We start from the raw sequence: 6,708 nt of genomic DNA, 5'->3' as shown, positions 1-6,708 counted from the left end.
TAAATAATTTAATTTAATTACCATTGTTTTATTGCTGAGAAAGCAGCAAGTAAGTAAATCACTTTTCCAAGGTCTTAGAGCTAGCAATTAATAGAAGTAGGCATCAAACTCAGGAAAAGTAATTCCAGAGCAAACTATTATTCTTTGTTGCCTATGAATATTGTATTATAGGAAACTAAATATTAAATACTGCTATTTTCCCTCTTCTAGAGGCCGATCCAACATATAATGACAGATCAGGTTAACAGTAAGATTGTGGAATAAGATACCTTGACTTATAAAAACACTAAGAATGTAGGAAAACCGATGTTAATACAAGACAAAACAGTGAAGACAAGAAAGTATTACTGCAACCAGAGAGGGTTTCTATATAGTGATAAAATGTCCAAATCATATAATAAAATAATTCTCAACTATATATACTTATTAACACAATCTTAAAATATATAAAATAAAAGTGATAGAACTACAGGGAGAAATTTACATATCCACCAGCATAAAATTTCAACATATCTTTTTCACTTACTGATAGGTAAATAATACCAGAAATCAGTAAAAACATTTAGAACAACATAATTAATAATTTAAAACCTGTATAGACGCTTACATCCTAAAATTAAAGAATATATGTGTTATTAAGAAGGTGTACAAAACACCGTGGGGCCATAAGGTCTCAAAAAATATTTTAAAAACATAGTTCAAAAAAAAAAGTATGGTTAAAACCATATTATCTGAAAAAATAGTTAATTTAGAAATAAATATCAAAAGGTAAAACATAATATTTCCCTGCTTTATTTTCATTTATCACATATGGAAACATTCCAAAACAATATACACTTAAATTGGCTTGTTTGAAACTCTATTAAATTGTACCTTGCAATTCAATCTGGTGTTTTCTTCACGGAATTCCTCATGGCCACCTCTTCTCTAGGCCTATTTAGGAACTCCGCAACCGTAGACACTGTGGTCGAGAAGATACCCATACACTCACGCACACTCTACTTTGGAGGAAGCACAGATGTTATGCTGAGGGACTCGAAGAACTGAGTAGAAACAATGTGAGCGGGACAAGCGCACGCCGGGCAGGACAGGGTTGAGGCTGGGCCTCAGGGAGACACCCCTGCGGACGGCAGGTCCTGTTGCGCGGCGTCCCTCCATTTATGAAACCCCCGCAGGCTCTGCGCTCCAATTCCTCCGTGCTTGGTCCACAGCCCACGTCCCTCCGCTCCTCCCACGAAGGCCTCCCTGACTCCGCTGCCGTCCAGGCTCAGCCGGCACCAGCCATCCCAGCGCTTTCCTTCGCAGGCACCGCCGGCCGGCCACTCAGAAGGAGGGGTCTGGGTGGAGCCCGGCGAAGGATTATTTCAGCCAGTCGGTGTTGCCGCGTGGTGGTGAATCTCAAAATCAGCTTCCCGGCTCTGCTTGAATGGACAAGGAGAAAGCCATCTCTGTAAGTGGCATTAGGAGTCGGACAGCTCTGCGTGGAGGCTGCACTCCCCCGCTCGGAGCTGCGTCGGGCCCCGGACTGCAGGCGGTGCGCTTCCCCAGCCCCTGGCGCGGTTCCTCGGGAAACTTACCAACGGAAGGGGCACACTGCAATGGGTGAGTTGTAGGGACTGGTTCGCAGGCACCTAGCCAGCACCCAGAAGTCCCCCTCCGGCTCTTTTCTAGAAACTTCCGTCATGGGTAGCCAGGATTCTGACTCTACCACCACGTGATCTTTTATTATCAGTGTAGTGTGGAGTTTGAAAATATTCCGGAAGCGCCCGCTGGTGATCCTCAGGTGCTTCTTCCTGCGCTTTGGTGGTGACCGTGGGTGTGTGGGGCGGCAGGAGCCCTAATAGGGTCACGGGGAGCTGGGCCTCCCCGGGCTGTGCCGGGCTGGGTGCTCGTCCTTGCACTGCTTCCTACTCATGACTGCACGTTTACTAGAGTTGGGGTCACGATGTTTCTGGGCTCAGCGAATTACAGCGCATCAGGGAGAGGGAAGGTGTGCCCCCGGGACCCACATGGTGCAGGGGGAGCCCGTACCCCTGGCAAAGCCAGAACTGGTGACACTAACGTCGTGACCTCAGTGAGCACAGGGACTCAGGGAAGTATAAACAGGGCCTGCAGGTGCGGCTCGGCCGGACCCCCCCAGGGCAGGGCTGCCCAGAGCCGCCCAGGTGAGCACGCCTCACAGCCCTGGACGCGGCAGCTGTGGCTTGGGCAGCAGGTTGTCGGGGGCAGGGCTGGCGAGGGGCAGGCGTGAGGGAGCAGACGGAGCTCCTCTGTCCTTGTGCAGGAGGAAGTGCCAGGACCCAGGGAGAGACAGCTGAGCGTGTCCCAGCCCCTCCAGAGACATCTGCTCCTGTCTGGTGTGCGAGGGGCTGTTGTGCTGCAACAGGCTTGATGCACTGTGCCCGAGGCTGCCGCTTCCTAACAGGCGGGGCGGGTGCGGGAGACCCGGGTGCCCAGGGCATCTCCCCCAGGGGTGTGGAAGCCAGCGCTGTCTGCAGGCTCCTCTCAGCAGGTGGCTGTTTTCCCTGGTATTTAAGCTTGTGTGTTGTTTCTGGGGTCCTTCTGTCTTCCTTCTGGGCCCTGCTTGCCTGCTCTATGAAGATTTTATTTATTCTGATGCTTTCCTTCTGCAGCTGCCCAAAGTGACACAGTACATTATGATAGGGAATTTCTTTTTTAAAAAAGGTGTGGGAACACGTAGTAACATGAATAGTTGTTTTTAGAAAATGATTCTGCGATCCTTGCAGGCACTGACCTAGCACGACATACATCAGCTCATTTAATCCTCAGGACAGGCCTGCATAGTACAAAGTATCACCCCTATTTTATGGATGAGAACCTTGGAGAGGCCAAATAATATATCCAGAGTCCTCCAGACAGGAGTTGGGAAGGCAGTCTTTAATTCCAGAAAGGCTGATTGCAAACTTGCTCACGTGAACGTCGTTCTACTTCTCAGATTTAATGATACTGCGCAAGTCTCTAGAATATGCATTGATTCCCACAGCCTGCATTTTGTTCTTCCTTAAATGACAGAAGAGGCTTTAAAGCTTATTAAAATATATATAAACTCTCTTTCCAATATCCTGCAGATCACATATAAGAGTGTATCTTTGACAGATCTGAAGAAACACTCAAGTCATCCCAGGTGGATTGACTTCTCCAACTCATTCAGTTTGACATTTGTGAAAGAACACAAATCAACTCAAATCTCTCTCCAAATCAGCTCACAAACTCATCTCTGAGTAACAGGCAGTTTTACGACATAACCGTATGTCTCGTTTCATAACGTTTTCATAAACAATTTCTTGGGCATTTCATAGCAGGCACTGTGCTGGGTAACGGAGACCCTGGGTGGACAGAGAGCACCTCTCAAGCGCTCTGCTACTGAGGGGAAGAAGGAAGCAGGTAAACAGACGGTAGCAACAGAGCCCAGTGAATTCAGGGAAAGTCGCCAGACAGTAAAATTCTGAGCTGATGTAGGACAGATGAGCAGCAGTTAGCTGCGGAAAGGGGGCAGCGGAGGACAAGAACGTCTCAGCATCTGGAGTTTAGGCACATCTGTTGGCAGGGGAGTTGAAGGTCATTCAGAAATAAATCTGGTAAGGAGAGGAGGCCAAACTGTGAAGGACAAGCATGTTTAGACAGAAGGTTTTTATGTGAAGCCATATAGGGTTTGTAGGCAGTGAAGCAAAAGGAACAGATTCATGGTTCAAAAGCTCATTTTGGCTATGATATAGAAAGAGAATAAACAAAAAGAGTGATACCATTTATGAAATGGCTATATAAATCACAGCATGAGATATTGAGGAACTTGACCTTCAGGGTGGGGCATTTCTGATAGAGAAAGTCACTAAATTTGACAAAAGGGAAGAGGGTGAGTCAGTAAGATGTGCGTCTTTGGTTGGATCCCATGGAGCCAGGTCTCTTCCTCTGATGATTTGCTGGGGGAAAGCTTCAGGAGAGGTGGAGCATGGGAACAGCACAGATGGGAGAAAAAAACTCTGCTCCAGTCTGACTCGACCCAGGTGGAAAATCGGGAACACAAATATTACCAGAGTCAGTCCCCCCATAAGGCAAGGGTGCTGGACTTTCCTCCTGCCCTTGGAGGGGGAGGGTAAGCCACATAGCCTGCCCTGTGAAACTACTCTCATTTAGCCCAGTACAGTTCCTTGGAGAAACTACAACTCTCTGTCAGCCCAGTATTCACAGTCTCTGAGGGGTAAGTGTGCACAGGCTGGTACAATGGACCGAGGTGGAGCACCAGCTCAGTGCTCTGCAGTGAGATCATTTACTGGGTATGAGTCGTGAAGAAGGAGCATCTAAAATGGTGTTCAGCATGATAGCATAGAAATTGACAGAGCGATGTTGCCCTTTGCCTAGCTGTTGTCTTGGGAAGAATGTTGTCGCATAAATTATATACACGAGGGTTACATGTATAGGGAATAGAAGGACCTCTTGGATCAGCAGGTGGATGCCCTAGTGTGGAGTATATGAGGGATGTCTGGGCTGGATGTTTAAATTGTAGTTCTCACCATGACCATATCAACTGAAACAGGAGAAAAAGAAGAAAGAGCAAAGAATGAGATTGGAGACATGCAAGTGATAGAACCATGTACATTTACAAACTTCAGAACCAAAAGTGTTCTTTTCACTGGAGTAGACACAGAAAAGCCACAGACCTAAACTATGTAATCTTTACTTATTTGTGTCTATCAAAAGTTCTTCCTAGCTCTTTGCATGATGTCAGAAGATGATTTGGAGTAAGATCATCCAGGGAATAATCTTGCTTTCTCTTCTTGGACCTGGAACTGTGGGGAACCTCTTTCTATTGGTGAGACATGGATATACTTTGCTCATGAGACCTGGAAAAAAAAACAACAAACAACCCATGGACCTTATCCTCATCCATTTGGCTTTTGCAAATACAACCATTCTCTGTACCAAAGATATAACCACCTTTTTTCATCTCAGAAATTTCTTAGGTAATGCTGGTTGCAAGACTGCGCTTTATCTGGGGAGCGTGGCCCACGGTCTTTCAGTCTGCACCACCTGCCTCCTCGGCGTGGTCCAGGCCATCAGCAGCAGAGGAAGCTCAAACCACAGACTGCAAGCAAGTGCCTCCCAATCTGCTCCTCTTCGGGATCTGCAATTTCCTGAGAAGCTCCAGCTTGGTCTGCTACATCACAGCAGGGGACAGAGTGAGCACATCTGGGATTCCAGCATCTGATCGCTACTGAGACATGCTGCATCTGGGCCACTGGCCCCCTGGCTTTTCCCTACTCTCATGGCTCTGCACAAGGTCATCTTTTGGAGTCTCATGGAGCAGTGAGCTCACAGCTCTTCGTCTATATAAGCGTCACCAGAGTGTGCCCTACCTTCAGGGCTCCAGGTTTCAAAGAAACTCCAGCCCTGAGATCAGAGCTACTCAGAGTGCTCTCATGCTCACGACCTGTTTTCTTCTCTTTTGTTGGGCAGATTTCATTTTCTCCTTCTGCATAGGCTCCTTCTTGACAAATAATTACACCACAGTAAGTATTAAATTACCTCTAACATTTGGTCATGCCAGTCTCAGCCCCTTTGTGCTGATCAGCAGGGATGCCCCCCTGGCTCACTGCTGGGGTGCTCACTGAGAAATTGGGAAAACTGCTTTCTACATTGATTCTGTTCATAGCTAAAGGTAGATTGTGTAGTGCTATTTTTTGCCCAGCACAAATTCTGTCCAGCATAAACTAGAAGTTTATTATACTATATATATATATATATATATATAAAATACACTAGAAGTGTATTATAAAACTAGTAGGCTAGTCTGGTCTTCTGAGAAGCAAACACCAAGATGCAATTAAATGTGCAGAGATGTGATCAGGGCAAAAGCCTGAGAGAAAATGGAGAGGGAGCCAGGAAGGCTGAAGAGTCAGCTGATGAAGATAAGTGTGATCCTGAGTGAAGGACAGACAGTAGAAGGTTGGGTGGAAGCATCCTAGACCAGCTTCCAGCCCAAGCAGAGTTGAGCAAGGGAGTTCTGGAGCTAAATTTGGCCATGAGCAGAATCCCTGGAACACTTCCAAACTCATTTTAAGAGACTAGCATCACTTGGATACCAACATCGGAAAAAGAACATTGCAAGATAAGAAAATCACAGGCTAACTTTGCTCATGAGTGTAGATGCAACAATTATAGACAAAATATTAGCAAATGGAGCCCAACAATATATAGAAAGGATAATATTTATTCCAGAAATGTCAGAAGGGCTTAATATTCAATAAATCAAGGAATATAATGAATCTCATAAAGACAACAAAGGGAGAAAATACATACATTCATTTTAGTAGAGCCCTAAACACACTTGACAAAAAGCAACACCCTGTCACTAAAAATATAAATAAAACTTCTCTAGAAAATTATAATAGAAGGTAAGTTTCTTCATTTGAGATTAACTATAGGAAAACCACAGTTGACATCATATTCAATGCAGAAATTTTAAATGCTTATCTCTGAGGTTAGAAATGAGACAAACATTTATCATCATCATCTCTACTCAGCATTATTCTGGAGATTCTAGCCATTATGAGAAGGTAAAAAAAAAAAAAGAAAATGGAATGAAATAAGTAAAATATTCTTTAAGCACCATTAATAAAATTGTGTGTGCAGAAAACTTGAAACAGTGAAAAAGAAATAAAATTAGCAAGTTCAGTGGATGGAAGGTCA

General features: G+C 45.1%; 1 pseudogene; it reads left to right on the top strand.

The window, feature by feature from the left end:
- Positions 1–4,750: 4,750 nt before the first annotated feature.
- Positions 4,751–5,630, top strand: LOC102729344 (vomeronasal type-1 receptor A11-like; annotated as a pseudogene).
- Positions 5,631–6,708: the final 1,078 nt, after the last annotated feature.

This window comes from Leptonychotes weddellii, unplaced genomic scaffold, assembly GCF_054177405.1.
Source record: "Leptonychotes weddellii isolate Sample4059 unplaced genomic scaffold, ASM5417740v2 HiC_scaffold_6763, whole genome shotgun sequence".
Classification (NCBI taxonomy): Eukaryota; Metazoa; Chordata; class Mammalia; order Carnivora; family Phocidae; genus Leptonychotes; species Leptonychotes weddellii.
This window is presented reverse-complemented; position numbering and strand designations above follow the sequence as displayed.